Genomic DNA, 13,141 nt, shown 5'->3' with positions numbered 1-13,141 from the left:
GCCCTCGTGGGGAAACTTTGGCGGCGCGACTTGTGCTAGGTGCCATGCTGGTGCGCAGGGAGGCGGCGTGTTTCCCTGCTCCGGGCGCGCGGGTGAGGCGACCGAGTCGGGCCCCCAGCGCTTCAGCCCAGGCTCCGGGGGCCGAGGCCGGTGAGGGTCGAGGAGAGCTAGACTCGGACTTTTCGGGCCGTTACTGGTGGCCCGGGAGTCTGCGTCTGGGAGGTCTGTGGATTCGCCTTTGAAGTCGAACTGTTGCCATGTTTGAATTACGTCAGGGCAAAGCCATGAGGAGGAACAAGCCCCGGCAGCGCGGCGTGCGGGAGGCGCGGCCTGCGGGAGGCGCCAGGCGGGCCGGGCGGGCGCGGGGGCCCGTTGTTCCCACTCAGGTGAGGGAGGCGACTGCGGGGGATGCGGTTCACCTCCCGCTGCCCTCGCCCTGGCGAGCCGCCCTTCACAGGAACTTTCTTTCTTCCCGACCCGTGATGTCTTATTTACCAACAAATCCACCAGGGAGCATTTCTATTTGCCGCCTGGTGTCTCTTTCCGCGGTCGCCGCGTGTCAAGGGGACGCGCAGTTTGGGGGGGGGCGAGACCCCGGGAGAGCACGCGGGAGGCATTTTGCTGCTTTCGGGGAAACGGGCGAGTGCCGCTAGCCCCTCCTCCACGCGAGCGTCCTCACACGTCCAGGGGCCCTACCCGGACGACACCCGAAAAGCCCCGTGGGGAAGTTTCGGGGCTCCTGGTTGCCCTGCTGAGGGAAGCCAGGTCTGTGGGCGAATCGTGCGTGCTAGCAGGCTTTGTGTGCTTTGGTGTGGGAGGGGGAAACCGGGAAGGGCAGGTTTGTTTTGGTTGGGGTGGGTTTCTTGGGGCGGGAAGGTGGTGCGGAGTTTGTGCTGGTAACTATGACCCCAGTCAGTTTCTTTGTTTTTATTTTCTCCTTCTAACCTTCCATTTACTGCGGGCACTCAGAAGAGGAGGAATTACTGTTTAGCCAAACAGGGACCCTGTTACAGTTTTATCCCAGCATTGGTTTTCCCTTGCTGACGTTGTCCCAAGGAAGTTTAAAGACAACTTTTTTCTTTTTCTTTTAATAATTAAAATGAATTTGACCTTATCATTAAAAGTACACTGAAAGCACCTGCTTTGGAATTGCTAGTTTGCCAGACTTGAAAAGCCCTTTAATAATTGATGTTGCAGAACTGAACACATTTAGTTGCCCAGCCTTAAGTCTGGGAGTTTCTGATGAAGTTCCGGAGCAAGGGCTAATGGCATTTTATGTGATGATTTTGGGAGAGGGGATCTTTTTTGGCCTAGGTGTGTGCGACTCAAGTATTCAAATGCATTATCTTAGCATGACCTTGAGGAAGCAAACGTTAAGGGGGTTGGGCCTTTCAGAGATATTATAAGGGGCTGGTGAGGAAGCTGCTCCGGAAGATGACACTGGTAATGGCTAGCTAGCTTGACCCTTCTAGTTTCTCCCTAGTTCCTGTGAACTGGGGTTGACCTTCTGGTTACAACCCCTCCTTGGTGTTTTTTTTTTGGGGGGGCTATGTGGCCTCAGGCATAGCTCAAAAAATTATACTGGTTTGACACATGGATGCTTCTTTGGTATTTGGGGTTTGCCTGCAGTCTAGACATTCGATAAGCAGCACCATATCTGTTGCTTCTTTGCTTCTTTCGTGATTTCTGCTGTTCTAATCCGTTTAAGGGTTAGTTTAGAAATGGTTATGACTGGAAAATAATGTCCTTAAATGTTTTGCACATACACACCAAAAATTCCATAAAAATTGAAAACCAGTTTTTCTTTTCATTGTTTAAAGAACACATTCCTCCTAAGTTTTGGATGACCAAATTACAAATACTGAAAGGCAACCAGTATCAGTACATTTCTGAAGTGAATAGGAAGAGCCAGGTCATGAAAATGAAAAACCTTGAACATAGTAAATTTTGGTTTTCCTTCAGGCTATTATTTTTCATGTATTTAAAATGCCTGAGAGGTGTTTTGCACATTGATTGAGATTGTTTTTCTTAGTTCTTCATATCTCAGTTACTGGTAGAATTTCTGTATCCTGGGAAATTTTAAATACCAAAGAACTTAATGCTTTCATTCTAATAATCAGATGGTGTATATAACAAAAGATTTGGTTTATCAAGGGGAATTAGGGTGGGAAAGACAGACAGGGACTCCACTATCTTCTGTTGGTATTTTGTGGGAGATTGGAGATGAAAAGTCAATGGGTAGAATATTCTAGAATCTTGATGGACAACAGGCTCTAAGGCTGCTGTTTCACAGTATTCTTTTTTATTTCTATGTATCTGAAATCTGTATGGTCAAGTTCTTTTGTCCCCTCCATTCCCTGTGCCCCACTGTATTTATTAGGTCTTGGGAAAATATTTGACCCTGAGCTCAGACTCAGGAACATTTCTGTCAGCAACATAATTTGAGTGTGATTTTTTTCCTTGTAAAATAAACTGAAGCTTATTTGAAACCCAAACCAACTTTATAAGGCTGTTATGAGGACAGTTAATTACTTTACCATTGCAGGCACATAGGTTGCTTTAGAGATATGTCATTTTCTATTAACTTCAGAGATGGTAGGAATATAATTGAGAAGAAAGGGAACATGTTTTTACAGCGCACTTGGGTTAGTGGTTCAGAAGTTTCTGGATCTGAGATCGGACAGCCTAGTTTCCAAAGCTGTGATCATCCATCATCCATCTCAGAGTTACTTTGTGGTCCAGTTTTCTCATCTGTGAAATGGCAGTCGAATCTATCTCATGGAGTTGTAAATTATTAAGCAAGTGATATGGTTAATAAATACTGGCTGCTCTTATCCTCACAACATTGGTAAGCAGACATTTTACATAAGATAAAACTGAGACCTTTGTCAATTACCTTGCCCAGAGAAACATTCAGTAAATGTTGAATGGAAAGAGTGAATGTTTGGCCCCTTCCCCCACTTTCAGAAACCGGTTCTGGGAAGACACTGCCTTCAACTCCTGGTTGCCTTTCCAATTCTGATTGAACCATTTTACATCAGAAAGCCCTCTCTAGACCTAGAAAAGGCCACTTTTCTTTCTTGCTGATTTCCCTTGTCCACAGGAATGTCTTGTATTTTTGACATTTAGTTTTGATTCTGTGGGGATTTTTATTGTCTTGGTTCTCCAGTGTTTCTTTTAATTGTATATGTAACTAAATTTTTTTGTACTATGGAAATAATCTGGAAATCTAGTCCAAAAGACAGGTTCTTGTTTTCAATGTAAGGAGGTTTTCTTCTTGCATCAGTGATATTAAAGTTCTAGGTATATTTGCTATTATATATTCAAGTATGAAAGTTGCAACTAGGCTAAATTAATTCACTTCTAATGTTGTATTTAGTTGTTTCCACCTATTGGTTATTGTAATTTGGTTAATGTTAGTCTATGCTGAATTGCAGTAGTTCTCATTTTCCCCCACATTAGTCTGCTAATCTCCCCACACTCCCATTAGAAATAAGCATGAAATCTTTTTCCTACCAGTTTTGAAAATTGTTTACCATTCATTCTTCTCTTCAGTAATTCATTCAATTTACATTTCCAGGAAATCTATTTTATTTTTTAGTTTTCGGCAGACACATCTTTTGTGTGTATGTGGTGCTGAGGATCCAACCCGGGCCACACACATGCCAGGTGAGCTCGCTACCACTTGAGCCACATCCCCAGCCCCTCCTGGGAATCTTTAAACCTCACAATTTATAGACCAAAGGTTAAAGAAAAGGAACTCAAGAGTAGGTAATACAAATAAACAAGTTTAAGTGATATATTGTTTGGGCAGGTGTTCTAAAGTGGGTATGGAATAGTTTTGTAAAAATTATTAAAGAATTATTTTTTAAATTTGGTACCAGGGATTGAACTCAGGGGCACTTGACCGCTGAGCCACATCCCCAGCCAGCCCTATTGTATTTTATTTGGAGACGGGGTCTCACCATTGCTTGAAGCTGGCAATCCTCCTGTCTCAGCCCCTGGAGCTGCTGGGATTACAGGCATACACCTGGGTAGAATTCTTAAAATAATTTCCCAGGTTTAGGGAATGGGAAGGATACCATCTCATACTGAGTAACAGAATGGCTAGTTGTTAAAATTGGTCTGATACTCACAGAATATAAGAGTTCCAACCTGGGAGCAGCTAGTAGGCAGGACTAGATCCTGAAGAGCTTTGAAATCTTTGCCAAGGAGGTTAGATATTATCCTAAAGGCAGGGTTGATACTGTGGAAGGGAAGATTTAAATTTGAGTTTTAGGAAGATAGTACCTGGTGGAAGGATGTAGAGAATTCAGTTATGAGGTCCTAACAGGAGACCAAGCACCAAGATGAAGGACAAACAGGCAGTAGGGATGGAGAGGAGGATATGAGAAGGGAAGAAGCAGATCTCTAAAGGATCTCATAGATCTCTTGATGGGGGATCCTGGAGAGAATGAGAAGGAAGAGACTGGTTGACTTCAGATTTGTGTGTGTGTAACTGTGGGTAATAACCAAGACAGGTAAACACAGGAAGAAAAGATTTAGAAGGGTAAGTTATGTAACCAATTTAAAAGGGCATATAAGGATTAAAATTGACCAATTGACTCTATTGAGCTACAGCAAAAATAAGAGGTTGAAGCAGGACATGAATATTGGGAAATTACCATTAAGGGTGTTGGTAACTTCCAGAGAGTGGATGCCCCAAACAGAAAGCAAAATAATATCTGAAATGTTAGAGGACAGAAAAGGGAAAGATTCATGTATCAAAAGAACTGTCAGAACTGAGTGTAAAGTACCACTTCTTGTTGTTACTTTAAAGATATTCAAGAGTTAGAATTTATCACTATTTTATAGATGAGGAAGCAAAAGGGTCAGAAAGGTTAGGGAAATTTACCGAGGTTTGGGTTAGATCAGGTCTGTGTTTACCATACCCTTTCTTTTTTCTTTTTTCTTGTCCTGGGGATTGAACTCAGGGCCTACTGAGCTAACCCCTGGCCCTTCATTTTTTATTTTGAGATGGGGTCTTTCTGTGTTACCCAGGCTGGCCTCAAATTTGAGATTCTTCTGCCTCAGGCTATTGAGTAGCTGGGATTACAGGTACATACCACTATGGATGGCCCACATCCCTTTTCTTAACATTTTTATCAAGCCTGAAAATGAAAAACATCTTCATAAGAAAGGACTATGGACCTATTATGACTGTAAAGTCTCCTTAAAAAGATCAAGTTCCTCTTTTCCTGCAGGCCTAGACTTAAAACCTTAAAATAGGGAGAACTTTCATTTAATTTGTTGGATATATCCTGGTAAAGACAGAATTTACATTTCTGTAATGTGCAAGTCTTAAATTCAAGGGAAAAAACCATGAGCACAAGCACTTGTATTTTCTTATACTTGTTTCACAGCAGCATCCTTGGAAAGTAGAAGTGAGATTTTTTATCCTAATATACAAAGAGGCAAATAAAATTAAAAGTTACTTCCTATTAAGTTGTAAAGACAGAACCCAAATAGATATCAAGTTGACTCATAGTACTTTTTTCATTGCTCACTATAGTTAACATTTTGTAACTGATAATCATCCCTTAAAAGCAAATAAAGACTCTCCAACCCCTTCAACTTCCTTATCCTCTGGAATCACTCTTAATGTAGAATTGGGATAACTAGTATTTTTTTATACTATCTAAAGTCTGGATTTGTGATTTTTATTTTCAATCTGTGCTGCTTTAGCTGAAGGCTTGTTTTTAGTTTGGACCCCTTTTCTGTAGGATAAGTTTTAGGCTCCTCAGCCAATTATGGATCCTGTAGACAGCCACAGTTATAAATGTTTTTCCATATTTTATAAGAGACAGGGTATGTGTGTGTGTAAAAGCTGTTGGCAAGCAAGTGGGGGTCCAACACCCCTTTTTCATTTCTTCCAGGCAGATTTAAATTTTATCTCTTAAGTGATTAAATTCAGAACCTTTAAAGCTGGGACATAATGCTGGTATCTGGAAGCAGGTAAGAGGAAATAATAATGTTTTATTGTTCCATGGCTTCCTTAAGCGCTGATGAAATATGTTTCATTGTTGGTGAATACTACAACCAAGTGGCCTAGCAGCAGGAGAATACAAAGCGCTTAGGTCCTGTTGACCCTTTGTGAAGAGTGTTGCTCTAGTTACACTGTTAGTGTTTACTGGATCCTGTATTTACAGATGATTAAAGATAGTATACGATTGACTAAAATGGTGGCATAACCCATTACAGCAACTCTAGTATCCCACAGCATGTGATCAACAGGGTTTTTTTTTTTTAATGCTTATTTTTCTTCCTTTCCCATCATCCTGTCATTTAAAGCTTGGCTCTAAAAGAAATGCATCTCTTTCACTTCAAAGTTGTCTTTGGTTGCTTGGTTCCTTTTGTCTTTGTTCATCGCTGCTTCCTTCCCATTTTACAAATCTTTTGCTTGTCTCCTCTGGGCAGTTTCCTTCCCATTCTGCTGTTGTCTATTCTGATTTCACTAGTCCATTCTGTAATCTGTCCCGTGTAATGTATTTTCTAACATGTATCTCTCCATCTGTAGATCTTTGAGGAAGTTTATTTAAGCCCTCTGGGCTTCTTTCAGTTTCCTCTTTTAGTTAAACGAAGGTGTGTGATGATAACCAGAGTTATGGGGGAGTGATGCTCTTGATTTAAAAAAGATAGCTGTATAGAAGGGAGCAAAGTGAAAGTAAGCTGCCTTCATTCATGCTCATTCAGAGGCAACTACTGTTTAGTATGAAGTTCTCACTTTTAAAACATTCTGTGCTCGTTATATAGAACAAGATATTTTGGACATAAGGAATGAAACAGTTTTTTATAGTACTAGTCTGATAATCTATGGACATTAGGTCATTTCAAATGTTTGTGTGTGTGTTTGTTTAGGTCTAGGTTGTTGATTTTTAGAAAGAAAACATGATGACTAGAAGCTATAAGGTTTTAGTTTATTGTAATCTAAGAATATTTTCACTTGGGAGGTTGGTTGCTTTCCTAATTTGTGCCTATCAGAATTTCAGTTCCCAAGATGGCATGGACAAGTTGTGAAATTAACTGTTGATTTACCACCTTTGGCTACTTCTCTTAGTTTTCTTCCATATAGTCCATCCAGGGGAATTTTTGAGTTTTGAAAGGTATGTTTGAATGTAAAACAGTCAGAAGTACAACTCTAGAAAGTGGAATTGGGAAGTTACTGTATTGGAGAAACTATTGGTAACCTTTAAAGCCATAAACAATCAATTAAGGTGAGTCTAACAAATGTTACATTTATAATAAGAACTCTCTCCATTTACCTAAGTATTAAATTAACAAGCTTGTAAGATTAAAAAGAGATAAAAAATGCTGGACAGAAGTAATTTCTTCAACTTTTCACCCAATTCCATGCTAAAAAGGATATTAAAACTGAAATTTGCATTTCAGTATTAGTATTTGGTATTAATATTTTTAAAAGGTCATCTTCAACATTATCAGAAAACTTAAATGGTCTTCCTACAATATTGACTTACAGTAGAAATTCTTTTTCCATACTATTTATGTTATACACAGTGAACTTAAGTGTGTTAAATTAGGTAAAATATTAGACATTATCTCATCATCTTTGGCTTCACAGTCTCATTCAAATTGACCCTTTACATCTTTGATATATATAGGGTGCTCTTATTCTTTTCTTTTTCTTTTTAATATTTATTTTTTAGGTGTAGATGGACACAACACAATGCCTTTATTTTTATGTGGTGCCAAGGATTGAACCCTGGTCCTGCTCTACCACTGAGCCACAATCCCAGCCCCTCTTTATCCTTTTCTTGACTCATCAACACCAACATTACATTCCCCATGTTTTCATTGAGATGATCATTAGATTTATATGAAACTCAACAGTAGGTAGAAAAATCCCCAACAGATGTTTAGAATTAATTTTTGTATTTTGAAATGTCACTTTTTGGTCTCTTTGATATTTTGTTTGTATAGTTAGTTATTTCTTACCACTTTTGCTGATTTATTTGAAATTTGGGAGGTTCACTTAAATTGACAGAACTAAAATTTTAGGGTAGCTGATTTGTTTTTAACTGTTACAGTAATTCTAAAAATTTGAGTGTTTAGTCAATAGTAGCTAAGGAAATATGTCAATGAATGTACTTTGTCAAATATTTATCAAAGGTAAAGTGTTATACAAATGACAGCTTTTAAAATAATTTATATTTGTGGTGCTGGGGACTGAACCAAGGAGTGCTTTACCACTGAACGACAGTCCCCAGTCTCTTTATTTTTGAGGCAGGGTCTCATTAAAGGTCTCAGGCAGTTCTTGAACCTGTGATCCTCACAAGTAGCTGGAAATTATGCATTTGTGCCACTGCATTTGGCAAATGACAGCATATTAACAAAAGTTTAGTCATGAGGCCCTAAGCAACTTAGCAAGACCCTGTCTCAAAAAATGAAAAGGACTACAGATGTGGCTTTATAATTGAGCACCCCTGGGTTCAATCCCTGGTTAAAATTCTTAAAAAAGCCACATTTATTGAGTATTCTCTGATACTAGTGCTATCATAGATGCTGAGGTTATGAAGATGATAAAGACAGGAGAATTCCCAACTCATTTAAGTGTATCTTTAAGAAAGAGGCTTATAATAAATTCACATGCCATAAACTTCACATCATAATGTATGCAATTTGGTGGCCTTTAGTATGTTGACCAAGTTCTGCAGTCATCATTGCTATTTAACTTTGGAAGACAAATTTTTATAATATTTTAAGTCCTCCCTTATTTTTGGGTTTATCACAAAGCTTAATTTTCTTCTGTTCTCCCTAAATGCACCCTTAAAGGTAAGATTGTGTAGAGTCTGCCTTCCACTGTAATTGTTCATCAGTTAGGAAGTGGATGGTATTTGCCTCCATCTATTAAAACAGTGCTGAAAGGTGTGATGCTTTTAACCCAGAATAGATTTAAAAGGTGCAAAGAATTTAATAGCTAACTTGTTATTTGAACAAATAAGATAGATTGTTGTGGAGGAATTATTTAATATTTCACAAGTGTAGGACTAGGAAAGAGTTCGAGAGAACTATCATACCATTTCAAATAACAAATGACATTTAAAATCAAATTATGCCACACCAGCTCTCTACTTTCTCAAAAATATTCAGAAACTTGGTTTCAGAAGCCATTTTATGTCCTTACTTTTACTCCAGAAATTTGGTAAGGATGTTTTTGGTAGGGATGTTTGTTTGGGGATTTAACTCAAGGCTTTTACACTGAGCTGCATGTTAAGCAAGCACTCTACCAACTAAGCTTTATCTCCAGCCTTTAGCCCTTTTTATTTTTTGAGACGGGGCTTTGCTCTTACATAGCCTTGAACTTGCAATCCTCCTATCTCACCCTTCCGGAGTCTCTGGGATTACAGATAGATATGTCTTACCATGCCCAGTTTGTTTTAAAACATGAGTGAGCATTGACTTAAATTTTTTTTCCAGTTAACATTAGGGCTCCCCAAACCTGAAGAATGGTTAAACACCAACTACTGCTTACCTGGGTTGCTGTAAACAAAGCCCAAAATGAAACCCCTGTGTATTTGCTGCAGATTCCCAGGTGCCTCTAAAGTGCAGAAATAAGCTCAGAAAAAACCTTAATAGCTTTATTAAGTAGTCATCCTTTAAAAGGTTCATGTGCCTCAGTGGTAGAGTGCCTGCCTCAGTGATAGAGTACCTGCTTCACGTGTGAGGCATTGGGTTCCATCCTCAACACCACATAAAAAAATAAAAATAAAAATAAAGGTATTATGTTCATCTACAATTAAATATATTTTAAAAAAGTAAAAAAAAAAAGGTTCATGTGCAACTTGGATGTTGTATCAGAGCAAGTGTCTGCCATCCCTAGGGTTTAGATTCCCCTCATGTTCAGGCAGAATTTTTTTTTTTTTGGCAGTTGGGGGTACCTAGGATTGAACCCAGGAGCCCTTAATCACTGATCCACATTCCCCAGTGCTTGCATTTGTCTATCTGTCTGTCTGTCTATCTATCTACCTATCTATCTATTTATTTTTTAGTTGTAGTTGGACACAATATCTATATTTATTTTTATGTGGTGCTGAGGATTGAACCCAGGACCTCAAACGTACTAGGCGAGTGCACTACCGCTAAGCCACAACCCCCCACACACAGCTCTTTTTATTTTTAATTTTGGTCTTGCTAAGTTGTTTAGGGATTCTGTCAGAAAAGTTTCATTAGGACAAAAGTAAGGTCATAGAGCTATGTAAAGAGGAATTATGAGTCCTAAGGTATCAAGCTGTTTCCTGATGTTTAGGAAGAATATTCCTCAAATGAAGAATGAAATGTCTTGCCAGGGACTAGTGACTAAGTTTGGTCCCCACCAACAAAAAATCACTTAAGATGAACACTGGATTCACATTAGCTGTTGGTTAAAAAGAAAGCCTCAGTCATAACATTCTGTTAGCTTTCCATTGTGATAACTGGGACAAACTCTGGCTTCTTGGCCAAATCCAGCTTTAATGAAGGCAGTTAAAACTTAGAGATGATTTGAGTGCTGCATAGTTTTGCTCTCATGTTTATTTGGGAGGTAAAGAAAGAGATTGTGAGGGTAGGGATTGGGGAATCTGATTGGGGAATCTATCTGTTATAATAGGATTTGTGTATTAATGGAATGAACTGCTCATTTTTTTGCTGTATGTACTTCCTTTGTCCTTGCTGAGGAGAGAGGCTGAAGTTTCCTAGAGCTATTGATGATTGTAAGAGGAACTGTGGACTTTTGACCTCAGAGGCAGGGTGTTAGGGAGTTTGGAGATCACAGGATGTTTCTAGGACAGAATCTGTATTACAGTTTACTTTAAAATAGGAATATACAAATTAAAACATTAACTTCTACTTTCCTGTTCTATAGTCCTGTCATTTGATATTGCTTTTTCTTTTCTTTCTTTTTTTAATATTACTTTTTCCAAAGCAACACATGACCATTTTTTGGGGAGGACCTTTTCTTTTTCAGTTCTCATGTAGGTTGCTTTGTTAGATTGAAAAAGATATATGCCCCAAACTTTTTCTTACTATGTAGAGGGTACTTTCTTTTTCATTAAAAAAAAAAATCCCCAAGCATTGAACTAAAATGATTATGATAAGAATATTATGCTATCTTGTTTTAACAATTCTTTTTTTTTTTTTTTTTTTTAAGAGAGAGAGAAAGAGAAAGAGAGAATTTTTTAATATTTATTTTTTAGTTTTTTCCGGCGGACACAACATCTTTGTTTGTATATGGTGCTGAGGATTGAACCCGGGCCACACGCATGCCAGGGGAGCGTGCTATCGCTTGAGCCACATCCCCAGCCCTTTTAACAATTCTTTCTTTTTTTTTTTAATTGGCTATACCTTATTTATTTATTTATTTATTTTAATTTACTTCATTTATTGTTTTTTTTTTTTTTAATTTTTAATTGTGGGTTGAACAATTCTTATAGGTAACTTAGTTTAGGATTAATCATTGAAATGCATAAGTGGTCTTCTGTTTTGCCTCATCCCACTCTTTTGGCTGCATCTTCACCAATAAAACATCAAAAAGGAACATGTGGTTAACAATAAATCTGTTTAAAAGGGAAGTTTCAGCTTTTAGCCAATTATTTTCTAATAAAAGTCTTTTAAGCTATTTTTAAAAACATTGTAAAACCAGCTGACCACGGTGGCTCACACCTGTAATCCCAGCAGCTCAGGAAGCTGAGGGAGGAGGATCACAAATTGGAAGTCAGCCTGGGCATCTTGGATGCTATCTTAAAATAAAAAAAGAAAAGAACGGGTACCTAGCTCAGTGGTAAACCATCCCTAGATTCAGTGTCCAGTACCCTCCCCACCAAAACAAAACAGAAAGAATGGATGGTATTCTGTGGTTATACCTCCTAGAACTATGATAATTATCTGTTCATGCTTTATATGATGCTTTTGTGATCATCAGTTGGACCCTTGCACATACACTAACATAACCTCTGCACTTGCCCATTGGGGTTTAGTTTCTATATTCATTACCTTTTCATCACTTTTCTTAGTCTAGGTGTGCTGGTTTGGTTTGGATATTCCAAATTCTAAGATATACATTTTTGTATCCAGGCCTAGAGATGTTTTCATCCTTCCTTGATATTGAGATTATTTTGACCAGGAGAATTATATTTTATTTCATTCTGTATTTCTGAACATTTGCTTCTCACTATTCACTGCTCTAGCACAAAGCCTCATAGAATACTTCCAAAAACTTTATGAGGAGCAGAGCAATGGTCAGGCAATATGAGCTCATTGTTAATTTGAATTAATGATTAATAGAATTATTATTTTTTTCAGTACTGGTGATTGTACCCAAGGCCTTGCACATGCTAGACAAGTGCTCTACCTCTGAACTACACCCCCAGCATGGATTTTTTTTAATTATTTATAAATTCTAAGCTTAGATTTCTGTGAAGCTTTCATTTTCCTTTCAGCAGTTATAATTCAGGGCCAACATTGACTGCTTAGAACTTCCCATTTTTTATAGAAGAAATCCCCCCTAATTTCCCATAGAGCAAAGTGATGTGGGTTGATGCATAGTGTGCTATTTTAGTTTGAAGTAGTGGTCATGGTAAATGCACAAAATTTCCCCAGAGGGAAATCCCATTAATTACAAAGGTGCAGAATACTAAGGTGAATCTTAAATTTTAGGATGCATCCTTGATTGTGATTTTTGTCATTTTGTAGGATTTGTGGTGGCCTTTTTTTTTTTTTTTTTTGCTTTAAAACTTGATTTAAGAAAAAAAAAATGGGCTGGGGATGTGGCTCAAGCAGTAGCGCGCTCGCCTGGCATGCATGCGGCCCGGGTTCGATCCTCAGCACCACATACAAACAAAGATGTTGTGTTCCCCGAAAACTAAAAAATAAATATTAAAAAATTCTCTCTCTCTCTTAAAAAAAAAAAAAAAAAAGCTCTCCTTTTCCATTTTTGGAATAATGAGTATTGGCTAGGCTAGGAGGTAGAAACCTCCCAAACGGACTATTTTGTGGTTTTATACACTTGCCATGGTAGTGCCAAAAATGATGATAGATACAGAAGTGCTTTCCCATAGCAGGCCTCTTCACCTTGGTCATGAAACACCCAAGTTGCTTGGGGGTGGGATGG

At 38.5% G+C, this 13,141-nt stretch overlaps 1 protein-coding gene across 2 annotated transcripts in view; it reads left to right on the top strand.

The window, feature by feature from the left end:
- Positions 1-13,141, top strand: part of Sinhcaf (SIN3-HDAC complex associated factor) — a 35,194-nt gene that overhangs the window by 2,099 nt on the left and 19,954 nt on the right. Inside the window, exon 1 of one of the 2 annotated variants that reach the window (XM_048802494.1) lies at positions 365-386. The exons of the other annotated variant lie outside the window; for it this stretch is intronic. The gene's annotated coding sequence lies outside the window, so the exon portion shown is untranslated. Of the gene's footprint in view, positions 1-364; positions 387-13,141 lie in introns of those variants that run through there. 2 annotated transcript variants of the gene reach the window in all.

This window comes from Marmota marmota, unplaced genomic scaffold (assembly GCF_001458135.2).
Source record: "Marmota marmota marmota unplaced genomic scaffold, marMar, whole genome shotgun sequence".
Classification (NCBI taxonomy): Eukaryota; Metazoa; Chordata; class Mammalia; order Rodentia; family Sciuridae; genus Marmota; species Marmota marmota.
Note: the sequence above shows the minus strand (reverse complement) of the source record. Positions and strands in the feature narration are given on the sequence as shown.